Source organism: Motacilla alba, chromosome 12 (genome assembly GCF_015832195.1).
Source record: "Motacilla alba alba isolate MOTALB_02 chromosome 12, Motacilla_alba_V1.0_pri, whole genome shotgun sequence".
Taxonomy (NCBI): domain Eukaryota; kingdom Metazoa; phylum Chordata; class Aves; order Passeriformes; family Motacillidae; genus Motacilla; species Motacilla alba.
In genome coordinates, this window is record NC_052027.1 from 17127327 (window position 1) to 17148220 (window position 20894).

Sequence of the window (20894 nt, forward strand, 5' to 3'; positions counted from 1 at the left end):
GAGGCTTCAGTTTAATCTCGCGTAGTTACAGGTCACAGGAGTGCTGGTTGTGTGTGCTGAATTCACACGGGCTTCTCTCTTTTTCTGAACTAGACTCTGCATTTTGACTTCAGAAAGCTTAATCTTCTGTGAAGTATGTTCCTTAAGGGTGGGGATTAGCCTTCAGTAATTTTGATGAGAGTTTCCAGTAGCAGATACTGATCATTTTATATCAGTCCCAAAGGCTAGGGATTGATTTTTGGATGAGCTTGAGTGATAGTTTGAGCCAGCGGTTTCCCACTGAAGTGTTGAGTCGTGACAGGTGATGTGAAAGCCTTGTGCCACTGTCACAGCCTCACATTGCAATGTGGGCTGCTGGTCCTTGCTAGGCCAGCCCTGATTGCCTCTTCCCCCCAAATGGATTCTCCCAGGCTCTTTGGGAAGCGCATCTCTTTCCAGAGCTTCCAGGATTTCCTTGTGTGCGTGGCTTCTTTGGGACTTTTCAATTTCAGCGGAGAGGGACCAAGATCCTCTCTGGAGTGCTCAGTTATTCAGCAGTCCAGGATTCTGTACAGATTCCACTTTAATCAGGGTGGAAATAGTTGCGAGTGTTTCCAGTGTGAACTTTTTTCTCAAGCAGCTCTTCAGTATTGGTCTCTAGCTGGGAGTTCCCCGTACAGCAAGAAGTTTCATCAGATCTTCTCTGAATATTGCTGAAATGTGAGGTGTGACCTTCGTGTTGTGGCACTTGGGATTCCTGCAGGAAGGCTTTACACAGGTGTGGGCTTCTAGGTGGGGAATGAGAGGCATATTTGAGGCTGCAGTGATTCCCTGTTCATGTCCCCTAGGCTTTCTACTTAGGTCTTGACCTCTGTGGAGTGTGAGCTCTCTGTGCTGTAGGAGCTGATTCCTGCATGACAGACCATGCATGGTGTTTCCCCACCCCAAAGGAAATATTTCTAGTGGAATTTTTATGATAGTGCCTGGGGGCCTACATGAAGGGGATAAAAGGTGGTTATTCTAAAACCGTCTCTGAATTCAACTTCATAGGATCCTACCAGGAAGCTGCACAGAATCCATGTAGCTGTGTGTCTTTTTCTCTAAAAATCAGATTTCTGCCTCTTCAGATACAGGTAAAGGCTGGCTGGAGACAAGGGTGGGACTATGCCAATTCCAAGGGAGAATCTTCTTCTAGTATTTTTCCTAAAATTCAAAACCTCCTTTGCCTGTCTTCTGAAATTCCTTGGCATCTTTCCTTTCTCCTACCATAGCAAAAGCTTTAAGACACGTGGGAAAGTGTAATTGCAGAGGTACTGGCATCAGCTGAACTTAATGGGCACAAACAACTCATACAATTGATTTGTTTCATTAATTCTCAGTTTCAGTTCATTGAAAGCTTCTGCAGTGTGGTGTTTGTGCACAGAATAGCTGTAGGATGGGATGTGTAAGGGGTCCTGCAGCATGGTCACAATGCAGATCTGCCCCTCCTGAACAGGATGGAGCATCAGGAATGGGGCAGTCAGCCTTATTTTAATGAGTGTCGGGGTCGGATCAGGTGTTTTTTAGGCTGGGCGTTAACGTTTGTGTTGAAGGCAGTAATACTGAGTGACTGGACTGAGCATGGCGTGTAATCTAGCGGAAAGGTCTGTGCCATGGTGCTCTACGTGTTTCCATGGTATCAGTTCACTTCTCCAGGGTGAGCTGTGTGGCCAAACCCTGAAACTTTGTCCTCTACCTGGGGAATTTTGTGCTTCCAGTGGTGTTTATAAAGCCAATACTCTGTGCTTGTCTGTGTGCCTTGTGCTGCTTGCTGTTTCAAGAAAGAGCTACCACATCTTAGAGTAAGATTTTGTTTGAATAGCAGGGGTCAGCCTCTAGGGAGGTAAGAAATTAGATCAGAGAATGACAATTGCTAAATCAATGCAAATACAGATAAATACAAATCTTCAGAAATGTCCAGAGAAAACTATAGCAACATGTTGTAACAGTACTGCATGCAAAGCCTGTGAGCCCTCGGCACTAAACTGTAAGAAAAGTGTAGGAATAGGGCTTTACAGCCTCATGAAAACTTTGTAGTCAAAGCTAACGTAAAAAAGGGCTTCACTTGCTACTGGCCATGATGTAGAATTGTATATTGAGGGATTAAAGCTTTGAGAAGGCAGTGCTGCTCCCCTGTGCAGTAATGGTGATAAGCCAGGATAAAAGTTGTGTGTGATTCTGTGTGCTGAAGGTGGCAGAGGGAAGTACTCCATGACTGCCATGGCTAACTTGGGCGTGAGAAGGTTTGCCTATCAAAGCCTCAGTCAGGGGTGGAGGAGCTCCTGCACTCTGGAAGCACCATTCCAGCCTGTGCTGTGGTTCAGTCCCCACCTTCCCCTCAAACCGGCATCCCGGCACCAATAGCATTGCACTGCACACCCATTATTCCTGAAAACTGGAATGCTGACCCTCCTCTTGGTTCCATGCTGCTCCACCAAAGCTCCTCCAGTCTTTCAGTCATTGGCTCAGGTGGGAGTGGTCCAAGTGCTGCTGGCCTCCTCCTCCTGCTTTCCCTGCTGGAGCCGGGTCCTTTTGGGACAGGTGGGGCCGGGCATCTCTCACGCACCTCGGTGACCACACGTGGCTGTGCCAGCTCAGCCTGGTCTGGCCGTGGGCTGTGCCTGGCCGTGGGTATCCCGGGGGAAAGGGGTGGTGGTACTGTCCTGCTGTCACAGGAAGAAGCTGTTTCCTGCAGACCTCTGCTCTGCATCCTGGTGCTGTGCGCTTTGCTCCAGCGTGACCCAGCTCAGCAGCCTCCAGCCTCTCTCTCTTCCCTGAATGGCAGGCTCCTAAAGCCTCCCCTGGAGGTGCATAACTCTGTATAGGAAACTTAATCCTGCTGACTCCAGGTAAGCCTCTTCGCACTCTTTATGGATTTCTTACAGTCGGTTCACATGCTGCTTCAAAACCTTTGCCTTGATATGATGCTTCAGGAAATCCTGAGGCAGCTTCTCCCCTGCGCCACAAAGGAAGGCAGAGAACAGAGGAGGAGGCAGTGAGATTTAGGGTTTGATTTTTTCTGAAGTTAAGATGAAGTCGAGATACTGCATACAGGGGCAGTTGTGAAGGCACACCTTGGTCATACATACCCGTGTTTTGTGATGAGTCGGTCAGTTCACATCCTGCTGGAAGAGCAATCTGCCACCAGCATGAGGGAGATCCTGGAGAGCAAGGCTGGGTGCAGAGCTCTGCCCTGGGAGTGTCTTCTGGACTGGTGTGGTGTGTGGCTTGGTCACTCCAGCTGGGAGCCCAGGAAAGATTGCTCCACATGCTGAAGTCCTTGTTTCTGGTCATATATGGGAATTAAGGCTGGCTGGGCTGACTCCCTAGGCAAGTGTTTAGGGGTGAGATTCTTCTTTAAGCAGTGACTAAGACGATGATTATTAGTGAATTCTGCACAGCTGACTCTGAGCCCTGTTTGGGACCAGCAGTTGTAGGCTGTGCCAACTGGAAAAGGTCAGCTGAAGCTTGGAGCTGCCTGGGCACACGGCGAGGTGTCTGCTTTGGAGCAAGGAAGAGCCACCCTCAGCTTCAGTAGAAGAAGATGGCTCAGCTCTGCAGCCTGAGCCTATCCAGGAGCAGACACCTTTCACTTCCCAGTGTCCGTGTCTGCTCTGGTTCAAGGCAGGCACTGGCATGTACAGAAGCTTGTAAGCACACGGGTCTGCATCTCAAAAGAGCTTTTCTGCTCCCATCTGGGAGTGGAGGAAGAGTCTTGATGGGAAACTTGGTAATGTAAATCTACTCTTAAAGAGCTTGAGGATCAGCTGAAGTGGCCAGTGTCCTCCTGCTTGGGCTTTGTGGCAGCAGCCATCTGAGCTGATTTGCTAAGCACTTTCAAAGGCAAACAGTTGTCCTATTTACCTCCTCTCCTCAGTGGAGAGGAATTACCTGTGTCAGCAGAGCTGAGAAGTTATTTTTTATTTCAGGCTCGGTGGGGAGGAGTATAAATTTGAACTCTTCTGGGCGTAGCTAAAGATCCTTCTGGAGCAGAAACACAGCAAAACATTGCAGCTCCCATCTGCGTGGTGCTCCTGCACGGAAGCACAGCCCTTTGGGAGAATGGTGCTACATCAGGAGCTGATACTGCCAAGCATAATGCTCCAGGCTTTTATCTTCAGCTGGTCTCTTGGACTCAACAGGTTGCCAGTGTAGAGGCTGTTGGTGCAGGAGAAGAGGTCTTGCAGCGGTGTCTCATTCCATTTGTGGTTGCAGGCTTTAGAGCAGTCCCTCGCTTAGAAAAGTCACATGAGAAAAGCATTTCATGTATTTTTAGATGTCTTTTAAAGTGGCTTAGTGGCTGAAAAGAAACCTGCATCAGGTCACTGGCCTGCTTGCTGCAGTTTGCCCAGGAGTGCTCGAGCAGACTGTTAATGTGGAATGGATCCAGTGGGAGCCTTCTGCTCTTAGGGAATTGCTGTGCCTGCCATCAGGATGCAGCTGGCTGTGGGAGGTGACCGTAGCTCTCAGTGTGTGCTGCTCAGATGCTGGTTGGGACAATAGTGGGAAATGAATGGGAGATGTCCAGCTGAACCCAGTTTAATTTCTCTTTATCTTTGGAATTGTCTGGGTTTTCCTTGGTGTCTTTGTGCAGTGCTCTTGCCCGGCACAGTTTGTTGCAGGGTCCAGACTCGGTGTGCTCAGCTTCTCAGTTGGTTTGAGCAGGTGCTGCTGGCAGAAGAAGTCCTGCCTTTCCCTTGTGGAAAGGAAAAGCGAAGTGGTCCTGCAGACCCCACATCCAGCCTGGAGACTGAGCAGATGGGAACTGGCCTCTTGTTTGTCTCTTGTTGCATTCCTTTAATGTGTGTCACTTCCCACATCCACTTCTCTGTGCGCTGTAACTCTTGTACCGGCACAAAGGGAAGAGAGGACTGGGATGGGAGAGGTGGGAATGCTTCCTTGGGCAGTTACAATGATTGAAATGATGATGTGGCTGCCTGTGTTGCTGCTGTGGGTCTTCAAGCAGGCCGGGGCACATCTGCCCTGTGAGGAAGAAGCAGGGAGAAAGCTCAGCCGTTCCTCTCTCTACAGATTTTCCAAGTCTTTGCCAACGTGGGAGGATGCATACAGCTTGCAGGCCCCATGTTGCATGATCCCTTGAGATCTTTGTGGCCACTGAATAGGAGGAAGAGTTCACCGGTGTAGGAAGGAAGCGTGATGCAGTGCATTGGAGGGTGGAAGTATGAGCTGACATCCTGGGGTGCACATGTGGGTGAGGTTATTGGTGTTTCAGGTGTTTGGTGGCTGGGCTGTCATACCACTGCCTACCAGATATGACAAACATTTTTTCCAGGAGTCCTGCCCTGTCAGAATAAGCTGGAAGAATGGGAAGCAAATACAAGTGAAGAGAGCAAGGGACTTGAGAGAAGCCTCCTCTAAAAGCAGTAGTGTTTATGTAACAGCTAGCACCAAATATTCATATAAATTAAGCTGTGATTTTTACCTTGAAGCATCTGGTGAGGTGACCATTCAGTGACAGTGTGTAGGCAGGTGCTACAAGAGGGCTGGAAAGCTGTAGGTTGCTCTCCTTGTTCTCTGAAACAATTTTGACCATAAATGATGGAAGTCTGTCTAACAAGAGGAAGAAGCAGCCAGACAATGTAAAACCTGGGAAAGGTGTGTGGTTTTCCTTGTTTACTTGCTAGAGTGCTCAATAATGGAAATAAGTCACTGAGGGGAGACTATGTCTTTTCTATCTCTTGAAGCCTTTGACTCAAGACAAAGTGCAAAAGTGACTTTCACCAAGAGGTGGAAACTTCAGGGACCTGTGATCAGGTCTCACTAGACGCTGGCCTTCAATATGATGTGGGCATGGTTAAGAACATAATCTAAAGTAGAAATGTTGAGCTTTTCAATGTGACCTCCTAAACTAAGTTAGTATTTAGCAAGAAAATTCGTTATTCTTGTCCATCTCACTTAAAATGAGGGGGGCTGTCCTAAGAGCTCTTGGAAGATGCCTTTGCATCTCACCCAAAGCCCCAGATTGCTGCTTAATTTATGCCTCCTCAATTTGAGCCCAGGTTTCTGGAGATGAATTCTAACAGTGACCCTGGAGCAAGAGCAGGATGGTCAGTGGTGAGTGTGGCTGAAGGTGCTCCCTGGGGGTCTCCCAAAACCAGTGTCTTGCCTTGTGTGGTCTGGGCTGGGTTGGAGGCTGGCGTGTGCTGCTGGGCTGAGGCACAGGGACAGCTGCATGTGCCACTGCCAGGACTGCCTTGTAGGGAGATGTGCCGGCTGTTTCTCAGAAGGCTCCTGGAGCTGGTGGCTCCTGCAAGCCTGGCCCTCAGGGCTGGGGACGTGCACGCCTGGCCTTTTCCCTGGGTGCCTTTTAGTGCCTATATAAATACCAGCAAGCTTCAGATGCATTGCAAATTGTGGCCCTTTTTTTAAGCCCAAGTCATAAATAGGTTGGTGCTCACTTGTGGGTCCGGCAGAGCTGTCACTAGAAATGATGTCATGATTAAACTCGGCATCGTGACGCCTTTCCTGCCGAGCTTCCCTCCCAGGTCTTGTTTTTCAGTTCTCTGCAGGAGCATCACAGGTGCCAGGTGAGATGCATTTAGGTCCTGGAAAAAAGTTAATTTAGCAGAACTCTCTATGAAGTGGCGTGTGTTAGGATGAGACAGACCAGCCTCAGTCTGTCTCCTTTTGATGCAGACGCTGATTGTGCTCGCTCTGCTTCCCAGGGAGCCCGTCCCGGCGGCAGCACAGCTCTGCACTAGATTTTATACTTACTGCTCTTTGGGATAAGTGTCATTTAAAAAGTATCCAGCCAAGAAGGAGCACAAGATGTAATTCCAGTGACGTTTGTGGATTTTTTTGTTTGGATTTTTTTCTCCAGAAGGACAGTGGTTTCTATTAAAGGGAATTGGCAGCGCCTGGCCTTTAGCCCTGGGCGGGAGATGAGCTTTGAGGGTTTGTCCCTTCGCTGCGGGGCCAGGGTGATTTTCTGAACTCCTCAAACAGTGCAAAGCTCAAATCAAGCCATTCCTTGCACATCTGATATTTTTGTAGTTAACCTGTGAAGCTTTTGTGTACGAAGCAGAGGTCCTGGGAAGGTATGAGAAACAAGCTATTTTTACTCCATCACAAATAGGGCTTGGCATGTTTATTTTAGACTCTGGAGCTGCTCAGGCCACTGTGGGGTTTTTTATAGTCTTCTACTGTTACTGTCAGATTAAAAAATCAACTTGAACTCTGGAAATCACAGGAAAATAGGGTGCCCCGGTGTACTTGGCTCCAGCGAGGCTCTGAGGAAGCTGCAGGGAGGAGTCGCCTGTGTTGTGCACTGTGCCAGTCTCGGGGTCTCCTGCATACCAGAGAAGTCTTTTCTGAGCCACCAGCTGTCCATGGACTACGTGCCCTTCTATTGCATCAACTGCCCTGCAGAGGAACAGTTCTCTTGCTGGGTGTCCTAACTGCATCTGTAAAAAGTGCACAGCTGAGGAGCTCTGGGGGCCAGAGGAGAGCTTGGCCATGAGGTGAGCAATGCAGCAGCAGGTCATTTGTGCCTCCTGCTCCACAGAAGGTTTGAGTTGCCAGGTCGCCAGCATAGCTTAGAATAATTTTTTTTTTTTGCTGCAGACAAGTTCACCAGGCAGCAGGAGGTGAAATTAATGAGACTGGCTCGTTTTCCTCCTGCCACTGAGTCTGAAAAGGGAAGGATTTAGGTCAGTCCTGCTCAAAGAGTGGGAGGATGCATGAAGGGCCCTGTCCCTGTCCCTGCATGGCCAGCTCTCTGCTCCTGCTGACGTGGTGTGGTCGAGGAGTGCCCCTTTAATTGCAGGTGTGCTTTGCACAGGCACTTCCAACTTCTAAGCTCTTTATCCCAGTTTATTATTAGAAGTAATTGAAAGTGTGGCCAGTGGTGCATTCGCTCCATGGTGGTGTGCACACTGTCAGTGATGGGTCAGTGTTGTGCAAACGTGTAACACAAGCAGCCCAGATTCTCTGCCCACGCAGGCTTAACCTCTCCACTGAGGTGCCTGGTCAGCAGCCAGCTCCCACCCCTGGGCTGGGGCCTGGGCTCATCCAGCCCCTTTGGTGGCGGCTGACCCGAGGGGCTGCAGTGCTGCAGTGTTCATGATGAGATTCTCTAATAAACAGCACTGGTACTAATTTCCAGTTAGAGCATTTCACACGCTTAGTATTCCAAAGCTCCTAATTGTTATTGCTAAATCTGGCAAGTGGCACCGCTTCTGAATGGCAGATGTGCCACCCTTCCCTCCCGTGGCACTCTGTGTTAGTGTGCAGGGCACCCCACTTTGCCCTCCCTCAGCAAGATGGGGAGTCCAGGCTGTCTGGGGCATTCCCTGGCACTCTGGGGTGTTCAGTCTGTTCTTTGGGGTCATGGCTGTCTGTAGATGCCCCTGCTCCTACAACAGGAAGGCTGACTGTCCTTTGTTCTCTATTTTACACCCTGTTCTCCATTTTTTCCTATTTCAGAACCCATCTCTTCCTTGCCCGTATCCCTCCAGATTCCCAAGTAACAGCCCTGTATTACCTTCTGCTCATCTCCTTGAACTCGGCTTCATCCATACCCAAACCTGGTGTTTGTGCTACATAGGAAGTTTCATCTCTCAGCCTTATCTGACTCGATGTCACCTTGGTGGCCTCACAAGTCTCTACACCCCAAAGCTCCCCTACGATTACATGGTGTGCGTTGGCTACCCTACACCAAAGACAAAAATCCCTAATGCAAATCACTGTACTTCAGCTTTGATTCCTCTCCCCGTGTCCAATTAAGCAGTTTCTTAGGTGCAGTCTGCATACCAGTGCAGGAAATTAACATTTTTCACAGTTTTTAGGCTTAGCCAGCATCCTTACCCGGGGGCTGTTGGAACTGCTGCCATAGCTCCCTGCAGAGGTCCCAGCTAGCCATGGCCAGCAGTGCTCCAACAGGACCTCCTGCTTTATAGCTATCCCTGAAGAATTTACAGCCTGAGCTGTAAGGATGGAAAAGGAGATAGAGGGGTCATGTAGCCCTGTTCTGCTGAGCAGTCACAGAGCTCCTCTAAGCTGATTTAGCTGATAGTGGTGAGGAGCACTAGCAGGCACTTACCTGCCCCAGGTACCTGGCCTGGCAGGCATGTGTTCTCCCCAGCTCCCCACAGCACTGATGGAGATAACTGCAGTACCCTGGGGGTGTTTTCCCCCTCTCAGTTTCAAGAGCTTGATGAGCAGGAGGGGTTTGTGGCGAGGATTGGGCTTTCAGCTTGGTTGTTATCTGTTCTGTTGAGTTAAGTCTGGCTTTCAGAAATTGGTAAGGCAGCCAGGCTTGGAGTGTCTGGTCTGTTCTCCAAACAAAACACAAGCTTGGCGACAGCGCTGTGTGTTTTGGATTAAGCAGGCCTGAATTTATTTGTCAATATTAATATTTGTGTTCTGTACAACGCCAGTGGAAGTCTGCGCTCTGAAGGTTAAGCTGTGTTTTGTTGGTATCTGGTGCTCAAGGACCTGTATCAGTAATGGAGCAGGATCTGCCATAGCCGTGTCTGCTGTGTGCTGTGCTTTGGACCCTCCACAAGCACAGCTGTTGTGTCTGGGTTTTCCCTTCTGCAAGAGGCTTCAGTATCCCTGTGGATGCAGTGTGTTTGGGTTGAAGGGCATGGACTGAGGTCTGTGTGCAGACAGGATACCTAGGTTAGGATGCAGGATGATCCATTTTCCCTGTTCATGCTTCTTTGCTGCCTCTGTAGAGGAGCAGGGCCTTGGGGGAGCTCTGGCATGTCTGCAGTGTAGTTGGCTTGTTACGTGCAGTACTTGTGTCCTGGCAGCCCTGCTCACTGCTCAAATGGAGCTCCCAGAAATTGCTGCCAGTGGAACGTACTGTGGCTTTGTCAATGACAAAAATACCTAGTTCTTGAGAGAGTTACTTAGCATACAGAGTTACTGGTGTATTTTCTTTTGCTTATTGGACTGTAAAAATGGGGTGGGGGGGGGGAAGATAGATTTGAAAATAAACCTATTGTTGTTGGTTTGTGAATAAAGATGTTTTAATCCACGATTAAAATAGGATTTGGTGTATTGGTTGAGACCTGATGTTATAATGCAGAATAAATGTGTTTGTAGAAAAGTACCTGAAAAAAAACTAAAAGTGATACCCTAGGCAGCACAGCAGAGTTTTAAAAATCAGCGGCAATTTTGCCTGGCAGCCTGCAGATCTAAAATGTGAAGCATTGCACAGCACTTGAATAATATGATAAATTTTGAAACAAAGTGGTTTAAAATATTTATTTATAGAAAATATACTCAGGGACTGGAATGCAACTACACTAACACAATATATTCCTGGAAGAGTTGTGTGGCTGGTCAGCGTTTGTTTTCCAAACTCTATTTTCAGTTCTTCCAAACGTTTCCATAGGTGTTTTGGACAGCTTTTCCCTGGCGTGCTGCAGCCCATGGCTGCTGCCAGCAGATTGAGAGAGCCAGTGTGACAGAAGGGCTCTGTGCTGAGCCCCCCACCATGGGAAACTTGCTGCTCTTTCCCAACAGTCCCAGAGCAGGATGCTGGGGGGGCTGTGACCTCCTTCCCCACCTGGCATGGGTCCCTTTCCCCAGGACAGGTGCAGCTGTGTGCTTAACCTTTGTTGCCAGAGGAATTCAGCCCTTCTGCCAAATGCCTCATTCTTCCTTTCCTGGGATGATCCAGCCTGTCCCCTGCTGAAACAGTCCTTCCCAGGCTCCTCTGTGACAAGGCTTCTCCTCCCGTGGCTCAGGGTGACCACCCACACTTGTCCTCCTCATGCCCCCTTGAGCAAATTGCTTTATTTCTTTTATTTCTCGTGTTTGCTGCACTGGCTTCACCCTGGCTTTTCCCATCCTCCTGATTTCCTCAAAACTGGGAACATGTCAGGTGCATTTCTTCAACAGAATATCCCTAAGGGCAACTCTTGAATAATCCTCTCAGTGAGGAGGAAACCAGAAGGGTTGGGGTAGAGTGTCTATAGCCACGTTATGGCTTGCAGCCTGAGAGCTGGCAGGAGTTGAAATCAACGTGTGCGTTGCTCCCGCGGAACAAACAGCCTTGCGAGGACTTTGGCGCCGACTCTCCGAGGCCATGGTATAGTTTGTTCTTTGGGACAAAGACTACTTAGACAGCTGGATTGCGTTGGGGATTTTAGGGGAAAGATAATTTATTAGTTTGCTGTGAATGGAGAATGACTCTGATTGCTCTGTGAGCATGCTTTTGCCGGCTCACTGCTGCAGGGGCTGAATTCACGTTCTCGTGCTTCAGAAGGAGAAGCAGCAACTGTGGAGGCTGTTGGCCGTGCCCTGGGAACGGGGGGCTGAGCAGACCTTTCCCGACCTTCTGGTGCGCTGAGAAAACATGCTCATTTTATGGGCAGTTAATTTATAGAAAGTTCCTGTTTAAATTTCCTCCAAGGCCGTAAAACCGGAGGACAGCTGCACGCATTAGCTGGCTAGTCAAACACTGCTCACCCCTGGCTTGCCCTCCCCTTCTCCTCACCACCACTAACTTCGGGCTCCTTGGTGTGAGTGAGTGTGGCAGCTTTGGGAAACACGCTCAGAAACGGTGTGCAGAGGAGTGGCTGGTGCTCCCCGGGTTTGGGACGTCCTTTCTGAGCCACAGCTCTTGGGATTGTGCTGTTCCACAGGACCATCCAGGGTCAGTCAGATTTTGTATCGCACTCTCCCTGATTTATAAAGACTCTGCTGTGCTCTCTGCCCTAAGGAGTGGTGCTGCCTGCCATGGAAATATCCACCCTGGGCTGTAATAAAAACTTTGTTCACATTTTGCTCCTCTTCCAGGCGTGGGGAAAGCGGTGATTGTTTCCTGCTGCCTCCTCCCTCCTTCCCCAAAGACTGCAAATAAGTAAAACCTCATAGATTTGTTTGCAGTAGTGTCCGAGGTCAGCTTTCGGTGAAAGGAAATCACTTTAGATGGGTGCTGGGGCACCCGAGCTCCAGAAATGCAACTTTGCCTTGGCTCCCTGCAGCAACCAGCCTGATAGGATTTCAGTATGGGTATGTGCTCTAATAAACTTGATCCTAATAGCTAATTTTGATCTAGTTTGACAGAGAGCTTGGGAACTTAGACACTGAATCTCTTAAGAGCTCCTCAGAGCTGCTTTTTCCTGTTCTGACAACAAGCAGGCTCATGTTCCACCCTCTGCTATAATTGTACCAGTTTATTTTCCATCACCTTCTCACCGTGTTAAAACTAATGATGACAAGGAGAAACTCCTAGCCCACATGCAGGACTGAAAACCAGAACTAAAACTCCTGCTCCTGCCTTCCCAGCAGTATCTGCTGCTGCTCCTAACAGCTGTCCTGCCTGCTCTCCTTGCTGCCTGTGCTCATCAGCTGCAGGGAAGGCAGCAGAACCCTCTCTGCTTCTCTGTTTTGGAGAAGCTGGTGTGTTTTCACCCTTATCTCCCTTGTGTTGTAGGGAGTGTTTGACCAGTGCAGAAAATTACTTTGGCTGTGTGGTTGGAGGCTGCAGAGACCTTTTTGGAGCCCCCTGCTTTATCTGCCAGGAATTTAATAGAGGTATGATGGCAGGAAAGAGCAAAGGTGAGCACGTAACACCCATTAGAAGTTTCTGAACCCTCGAGGTCTCCTGCAATAAACGCCTTCAGCAGATTGCCCAATGTAATGCAAGAAAATTGGCCTGATATCTCTTCATTTTGTTTAAGCTGGGGCCTGTTTCCCTTCCTTTAAATCTCCTCTGCAGCAGTTGGGGGAAAAAATGCTGCAGAAAGAAACGCCAGGAATGTGAACAGCAGGTGGGGACTGGCAGATGTACTTATCAATCAGGACAGGCTGACGAGTGGTTTATTCCTCTAAAGAGCTACTGTTTGCCTCCAGCTTGGTTTACTCCTGTCCTCTCCAACTCCCTCCAGCCTCTACCAAGGTTCAAGTTAGGAGCAGGGTAGATTTCCCTGTTCTCAGGAGCCATGCTCGGTGCAGGACTCCCTGCTCCAGAAACCAGAAGAAGGGGAGGGTGGGGGCAGACCCCGTGAATCACGCTGGAAGGATTGCAGCAGCAGGCCTCATCAATAACATACCACATCTCAGGGATGGGATTTGGGAAGCCTTGCTTCCGTGGTGCCCAAGCAGAAGACAGACTCGATTAGTTAATTGAATTTTCTGCACTGTTGCTTTTCAAAACATGACTTCATATCTCGGAGGAGTCTGGAGTATTTCAGTGGACAAAACTGTATATTAAGGAGGTGGTGCTTTGAGATCACTTGCGTTTTTGAGTGAGAAGACTGACACTCTGGATGGCAGATCTGGACCTGTGAAAAGGGGAGCAGGATCCTCTGGTCCTGGGGCTTCAGAGGGATTGAGCCATGGTTTGGTGTGGCCGCTCCTGATTCTTTGAGCACCTTTCACTTCATATGGAAATGCCTCTTCGTAGCAGGGCAACCCGATTTACATGAAATAACAGGCTAAATGGTGAAAAGCCTTTATCTGTTGATCTCTAAGCAGCTTTCCCCCGGGAGTGTTGGCAGTGTATGTGGCAGAGCAAACCTGCCATCACAAACGACATTATGGATGCTTTTCCCTCCAAGCTTTCATTCTGGCTGCTGTGCGTGTGTCAGAATTCATGTGCTGTCCCAGTGCTTCAGATGCACTCCATTTCTGTGCACTGGTCCTTGCAAAGCCCGGGATAAGCCACAGGCTTGCAAGTGATGTGATTAGACCTCTCCTTCAGTGGCTTGCAGGTATTTTCCCTGGCTACTTCAGCTGGTGTGGATCTTGCTGTTGACTGCAGTGCTCCGGGCTCCCAGCTCAGTTCGCAGTGGTTTGCCTTTGTAGGGATGTTGCTGATGTAGATAGTTATCTTTAAGAAAAATGAAGGCACATCTGCCCCAAGCCTTCTTATCGCTTTTTCTTCAGATTGTTGCCTGTAAGAAAGCAGTGTAAGAAAAATAGCTTTCCCAAGGGATAAGCACAGTGAGAAGAAGGGAGCAGGCAGGGCTGTGACACAGAACGAAGATGTCAGAAACATCCCTTTTCCCAGCCGCAAAATGCTCTTTTCAAATTCTGCTCACAGGGCACCACCTTGGCTCACGGGGGGCTTGTGTTGGGAGGTGCTGCCTTCAGGTTTTAGAGCGGTTTAGCAGCAGTTGAAGCAAAAATTCCGGTCACAGTGCCATTCCCAGCGCTACCTGAGTGCATCCTGCCTGGAGCCCCTTGCCCTGACCTGTGGACTCTGGCAGCCGCCTGCTGCGCTGCCCTGCCCCGCTCCCGCCGGGCAGTGGGAGCGATGCTCCTTCGCCTTCCTTCGCCTTCCTTCGCCTTCCTTCGCCTTCCTTCGCCTTCCTTCGCCTTCCTTCGCCTTCCTTCGCCTTCCTTCGCCTTCCTTCCCTCCCTCCCATGGAGCCGCCTCCCATGCAGGCCCCGAGCGGGGCCGTGCGGGGCAGGCTGCAGTGGCAGTAAGCCGGCAGCAGCACGGCCAGATGCCCCCAGCCCCGCAGCACATTCCCCTGGAGCTCCCTCGTGCAGGATTTTCCCAAATCGGCTCCCACCTGGAATGGATCCCGGCTCACGCTCTGGGTGTGGGGTGGCCTGCTGTAGCTGCTGGGGCAGTTTTCCCTCCGCAGGGCAGCGTGGAGCAGCGGTGTCTGGGTGTCACTGGGTGACACCGGTCACACTGCCTGCCACAGAGACTGACTGGAGTCGAGTTTAACTCTTAACTGCTCCCTGGAATTTCCCATGCCGAATTTCCATGCTGTGTCCCTGCCTCGGGCTTTGTTTCAGCTTTTCAGCAGAAGCGGTTCGGCCATTTCCAGGAGTTAAAAGAATTTTTAAAAAAGTTTTATTTTGTCAGTATTTAAAAACCAAACAGCCCCTAACTGCTTGCATTGAGGGGTGCTTGGGTGGCACAAAGGCTGCATGGAGGGTTGGCAGCCCCAGGCTCTGATTGCAGTACATGTGCCATCTCCCTCCCAGCAAAATGCCCTGTATCTTAGGGATCTTATCGGGTTACCGGCGTCTGCGAGGCTCCCAGTTCACCAGTGCTTTGTAGACTGGTTTTCATAGATCCTGTCCATCCAGGACCTCCTCCAGCCTGGGGCCAGAGGGACTGAATCAGAGTGGGAGGGAGGTGTTGCCTCTGCCACTATCCCGGTGCTGGGAGCAGGAGCCGGTCTCTCCTGGGCTGCTTGCTGACAGTCATGGGTGGGTGATGGGCTCACCTGTCTCAAAGGCAGAAGCTGGAAGGAATAGAGGTGGAGAAAAGCAGTAAACTGTGCTAGCTGCTGGGACCAGCTCACCGACAACCTTAATTCTCAGGTATTCTGACTTTTTAATTCATTATTTGCAGCCTTGAGGTTTTAGATGTTGCCTTTATTGCCTAGAGCATCATCACACTCTGTTGGGAGAGGGGGGTTTAGGCTCAGTCTACAGCAATGAGCAAAGCTCCTGGCTGACATAAGGTCTTGAGGAATAACTGAGAGGCAGTCTGGCTGCTGCTGCTGCCTGCAGTAGGAGGCAAAATCATTACCTTTGAAAGCGTTTTTTGATTGTGTGTGGAAGGTGTCTCAGATCTGTAACCCGGATTTGTTTGCACTGAACAGTTGACTCTGGTGATACTGCAGTGTGGACAGTGTGGTCCCTGATCAAAGAGCTGCTAAGTGAGTGCTTGGTGACTAACTAGTAAGCCAGGTTATTTTTGGCATAGCGTCTCTGCTTTGTAAAGGATGGACTGAGCTGCTAAAACCACATTTTCCCCCTACAACCCATCATGAGGCTCAGAAGAGGCCAATCCAGAGCTGCTCTTCAGAGGCGGGCTGTTGTAGAGATCCTGGCTGTGGTGTAATTAGTGTTTTATTTTTGAGTTCTAAGCCCAGCCCCTCCAGGTGAGGGAACTGGGGGTTGTGACCAGGCTTTGTAGCTGGCTCAGCTGAATTACTTGTAAGTTCTCTGCCTACATATGGACCACTCTGCATCATCCAAATGCTGTACGAGGTGCAAGAGCGTCCTGCAGGACTGACCTGATCTCATCCCTGAACCAACAGTCTGTTAAAGACAGTGAGCCAAGGAAATACGGTACAACCACTGAAGTGAACATGAGCAAAGCAAAGCTTTGGTGCGTGTTGGTTGGGTACCTAATTGCTGCACTTGCCACCTGGGGATTGGAATTGCTCTCTGGAACCTGAATGGGATGTACTGTGATAAGCAGTTTAATTGTCTCCCCACATCTGCAGCAGCTCTGTAAAGCGAAGGCAGGCTGAGCACACCTTCAGAGCTCCACAGCCTCCCTGCAACTCCAAGACTGCCTTTTTTCCTGCGGTGCTTGTGCATCTCTCTCTATAGAGCCCATATGCTCTTGCTAAACTGTTTATGTTCTCCTGTGCCGTTTGATAGCAGCGAGCCCTCAGGATTTTCTGGGAAGTGTTTCAGGCTTACTGGGATATAGGTGCAGCCATAGGAATGCGACTGTGGGAACAGCAAGGACAGTCCAGTGGGTGCTAAGTAACAGGATGCCCTCTTAAACTAATTACCGTGGTTTGGACATCGCATTAGCGATGAAGGTCAGGCAGTGCTGAGCCGAAATCAAAGTGAGAGTGACTTGGGGGGTGGATTCAGAAGTGATTAAGGACAAATGCGTTTGTCTGCTGTTACACAGCTCTGGGAACACTTAGGACTGATGTGGGTGGCTGCTGGCTGGGAAGTGGGGCTGCTGTCATTTCTCTCCCGAGGTCATCAGCACAGACTGTGCCTGGGGCTGGGCTCTGCTCTGTTCTGGGTGCCCCAAGGCAGAAAGGGTAGTTCTGTGGGAGCAGAACTCCAAGTAGTGGAAAAAGGGCGTAGAGGCACTGCTGTTACAAAAGGGTTACACAGAGTACCTCTAACTTGGCTAAGAGGTGAAGGGGAGAGTGGGTTTTGGGTGTCCAAAGTGCACACAATGAGCTAGAAAAGGTAATGCTTTGGCTTGGAGAGGATCAAACTCTTACAAAACCCAGCTGAGTGCTGGTTTAATTTACCTTGTTGCCTCAGAATGGCTTTGGAGCTCTGATGACTTTGCCCCCATTCTTGGGATTCTTGCAGAAGGAGTCATCCCATGCTCCACAGTGTTTCTTTGCACTGGGGAAGAAGTCAGTACAGGATCTGCCCCATCTTATTCCATTTTTTTCTCTTGATAACTTAAATTCATATTTTGATCTGCCCACTTCAGTTGCCACAGCTGCTGCCATCTTGCATGTCAGTGTGCAGCTGTGAGTCTGTGCTGCTGTCCCCTCACGGCCATCCAGATTGTCACCTGGGAAGCTGTGGGACACTGTGTCAGCGGGCTGGGCAAGCAGCTTTGGTCTCCTGTGTAAAAATTGCATTGCAAGTCAAAATAGAGGGATGCAGCCTGTGCTCACACTATTTGAAATACACTGTAATTTAGGGTTTTTTTCCTCATAAACATTCAGATGTTGCTTTCAACATCTCTCACCTGTACAGGATGGAGGAGGGAAAAATTACTGGATTTTTTTCTGCTGTGGCTAAACCTCAGGGCCATTTCTGAGGTCTGATTCCAGATACCATGCCAGCTAGTTAACTCTGTTGCAAATGTGTTACACTGCACAGGCTCTGTGGCTGCTTACAGAAGGAAAACAGAAGTTTACCTTGCCTTGTCCTTGCAGTCTCTCTGCCTCCCCTTTTCCTGTGAATGTTCTTTACCCGCTTTGTCCTTGGGTCCCAGTTTGGAATAACTTGTCTGGTGTCTGAGCAGGACAGTTTGATCCTATTTTTAAGTCCTTTGGACTTTTTTGTCTGGAATTTGGGATCAGGGAATGGCAGGATGTTTATTTTGGAATTGCTGCAGGGGGATTGCTCGAGCAGCCCTTGAAACTGCTTTGTGTGAGAGAAGCAGGTTACCCAGTATTTAGTTAACCTGGCTCTGTGCTGTCAGGGTTGTTTCTCTGGCCCTTCTTGCCCAGATCCTGAATGCATGATCCCTGTTTAAGGAATGAGCTTGAGCTCTGGCTGAATGTGTCCTGTTGTCTGTATGGATGGGGCAGAATGTTAGTGTTTTTAAAAAAGCCTAAATCTCACTGATACTGCCGTGAATATGTCCGGTCTCGCCTTGAAATAATTGAACTTGTCTCTTGATTTCTCAATTCCAGAGCAGGGTGGGGAGAAAAGCTGGAGCTATCTCTGTGCCAGTGGACCTGTGACGAGCAGCTCCAGTCTTCCCTGCTCCTGGCTGAAGCCATTGAGGCTATGGTCAAACCAGATGAGGGTTATTTTATAATTACACAGTGCGGTTAAACAACATCATTTAGTTCAAATATAATTTAGTGACATTAATGCAGCAGGAATGCAATGCAGGCTCTGTTAGTGTCTGGTCTTTTCAGGTGTTCATCTTTGCTTTGTAATTTAAATCAGTCTTCCTGCACCAGAGCATCTGGGAGGGAGATGGACCTGTGAAACCATGCGCTCTCCTTCTGCCTTGGTAAGCTTGGGCTCCTGGAGATCTCCTGCTTTTGAACTTGCCCTTTGAGGGAAAGGGTGGCCAGCTTGGGCCAGAGGTGACTGTGAGGAGCAGAGAGTGTCACTGAAGTGGTCCAGCCCTTCAGTCCAGGAAAAGAAGGCATCTATAAAAACGTGCACCTGCAGGAAGAGGTTATTCACTTGATGGCTCTTAGTGACTCCTGAATTTCTGCCGGTTTAAGGGAGTGTGTTGCCCAGCTGGAAGCTGCTGATCTTTAGGGAGTTAATTCTTCTCCAGGATCTTTCTCTGCCTCTGTGACATGGGAGCAATGCTGCTTCATTTTGCAGCTTTCCCATTTTATGGTTGGTGGTTAAAGTTGGAACATTTCTATCTCCTTCTGCCAAGAAGCGTTTAGAACAGTTTTCACGAGAAACATTAAAAGTTGGAGGTCCACAGCTGATGCCCTGGCTGCTCTGCATTAGTCACTGGGGGGTAAATATATTTAAATGAAGAACTGTGGCAGTCTTGCTAGCTGAGTAATAAATCAGGACTGAGAAACTCCATGAAGCTGAATCTTAATGCCTTGGCTTGGAGTTGCAGGGTGGGGTGGTAAAGCTGGTGGAATGGTGGGATGTTTCTAAACAGAATGTGCCTGCCCTTAGTTACGCTGCCACAAAGAACATAAATACTGCTGCATGCTCGGCTGAAGTGCTGAAAATGGCTTTTTGTTGGTGTTGCTTTCCTTGGTTCCTGTCTCCGCTTAATGTCAGCCGTCCGTGCTGTGCCTCCCCTTGGTAGCAGCAGCAGGTAGGGGAGAGATCCAAAGTTTGTCTCCATTCCTCTGCTTAGTGCCTCGATCCTTGCACTGTGACACCAACCTGTAGGAAATTATAGTGCTTGAGCACTTTCAAGGACCTGCTAGAAATATTTCATTATCTGAGGAATTTTGTGGAATACCCTTGGAATGTGGCCGTGTCTCCACAAAGCACTCCAGCCAAACAGCATTTTGAGGTGCCTCTGCAACCTCCACTGACCCTTTCTTCTTTTCAGGTTTGGGTTTGGTGCCTGCAGCCCTCAGGCTGTGTGTTCCTGGCACCGGAGGATCCGCTGCCCACGCTGGGGTGCTCCCGTGCAGTACCATTAACAAAGCCAGTGCTTGCCTGCTGGCCGCAGTGCCAGCGTGTCCTGGGGGGGCCAGGAGCTGTTCTAGGGGTGAAAAGAATGTGTCAAATCACAGGCAAGGGTTCTGCCGTGAGCCTTCTGACTCAAGTGTAAGGCCAGAGGTGCAGCCTCAGAAGGGTTTCCTTCAGAGCAGGATTTGAAAGTTTGATCAAGTTTCCTAAAAAGATGATTCACAGAACTGCCCTCTCTTGTCAGTGTGTCTTTCATGTCTTTCACCCCTCTGGTAGCTTCTGCTTGCTAATTTGGCAGAAGGGGTTTTGTACCTTATTTATATAAATTTAATACATAAAAAATAGACAACTGGTAGGTGGAAGAGTTTTGGCTAAAAAGGCCCTGAAGCTCACCTCCCTCCTCTGTGACCCATTCAATGTGTAAGATTTCTGCCTTGCTCAGCCTAGGAGTTTATCCCTCAGGGTCTTTCTCTTTTTGTAAGGACTCTTTAGTAGTTGTTAAGACAGAATGTCCAGTGAAAGCTTCCTCTCCAATTAGGATATTCGTTGTTTCTTTTCCATGAGGATTCTCTGAAGCCTCATAAGGGCTTTTGTTCAGCCTTTAATTCAATTAAGAAATCAAGCAAGAGATGTAAATCTTTTTAGCCTCATTGGTTTTGGTGCTCATGACTACAGCTGTAAAGAACATCTCCTGCACGGTACAGCTGAGCAGCTTAAGGGAGGGAGTGTTTTTGCAGGCTGAGATTTCAAGTGCTGCTGGAGGTTTGTGGATGATTTTGTCCCTTTGGAGCAAGGGGCAGAGGAAAGGCTGCGGTCACCTGTCGGCGATGGTGGCTTGGTTTAAACTTGTTTCTGAAGCTGCAGAAACCTCCTCTTTGATAGAAACACACTTTCCAGCTCGGTGACTTCTATCAAAGGTCATTACCGGGTGTGAATTAGACTCAGAACAGCTGGTGGATGGTGAGTGATACCAGGGGACAGGACACACAGTGGTGACTGTCACACCAGCTGCTCCTGCACATGTCCTTTGGCACTTGCTGGGGAACAACCTGCCTGCTCAGGAACACAAGGTCAGGCTCTGATACCTCGTAGTCCTCACATTTAAAAAGTGACATCTTATGTTTTACTTCTTGTGTCCGTGTGCTTTCTTGCCTTGTCTCCAGGTGCCCCAGCTGCCAGCCCCGTGTCCTCTGTCCCAGCTCTCCTGCAGGATGGGATGGCTTCTGCTAAAATTCTTTTCTCTGTTGCCAAGGTCTTCATTGCAGAATGAGTGACAAGTTCAGCATGATACAAAACTTTCCTTATTGAAGAGAAAGTTGGAGTCAAAACTCCCTGTTTTATCTTGGTGC

The 20894-nt window shown here is 49.2% G+C and overlaps 1 protein-coding gene across 9 annotated transcripts in view; it reads left to right on the plus strand.

The window, feature by feature from the left end:
• DAG1 (dystroglycan 1) overlaps positions 1-20894 on the plus strand; it is a 50224-nt gene that overhangs the window by 4972 nt on the left and 24358 nt on the right. The window contains exon 1 of one of the 9 annotated variants that reach the window (XM_038149042.1): positions 807-1112. The exons of 3 other annotated variants lie outside the window; for them this stretch is intronic. The gene's annotated coding sequence lies outside the window, so the exon portion shown is untranslated. Of the gene's footprint in view, positions 1-806; positions 1113-1134; positions 2868-5719; positions 6567-6610; positions 7500-14393; positions 15283-15331; positions 16079-20894 lie in introns of those variants that run through there. 5 more of the 9 variants (XM_038149044.1, XM_038149048.1, XM_038149047.1 and 2 more) reach the window with 5 other exon arrangements.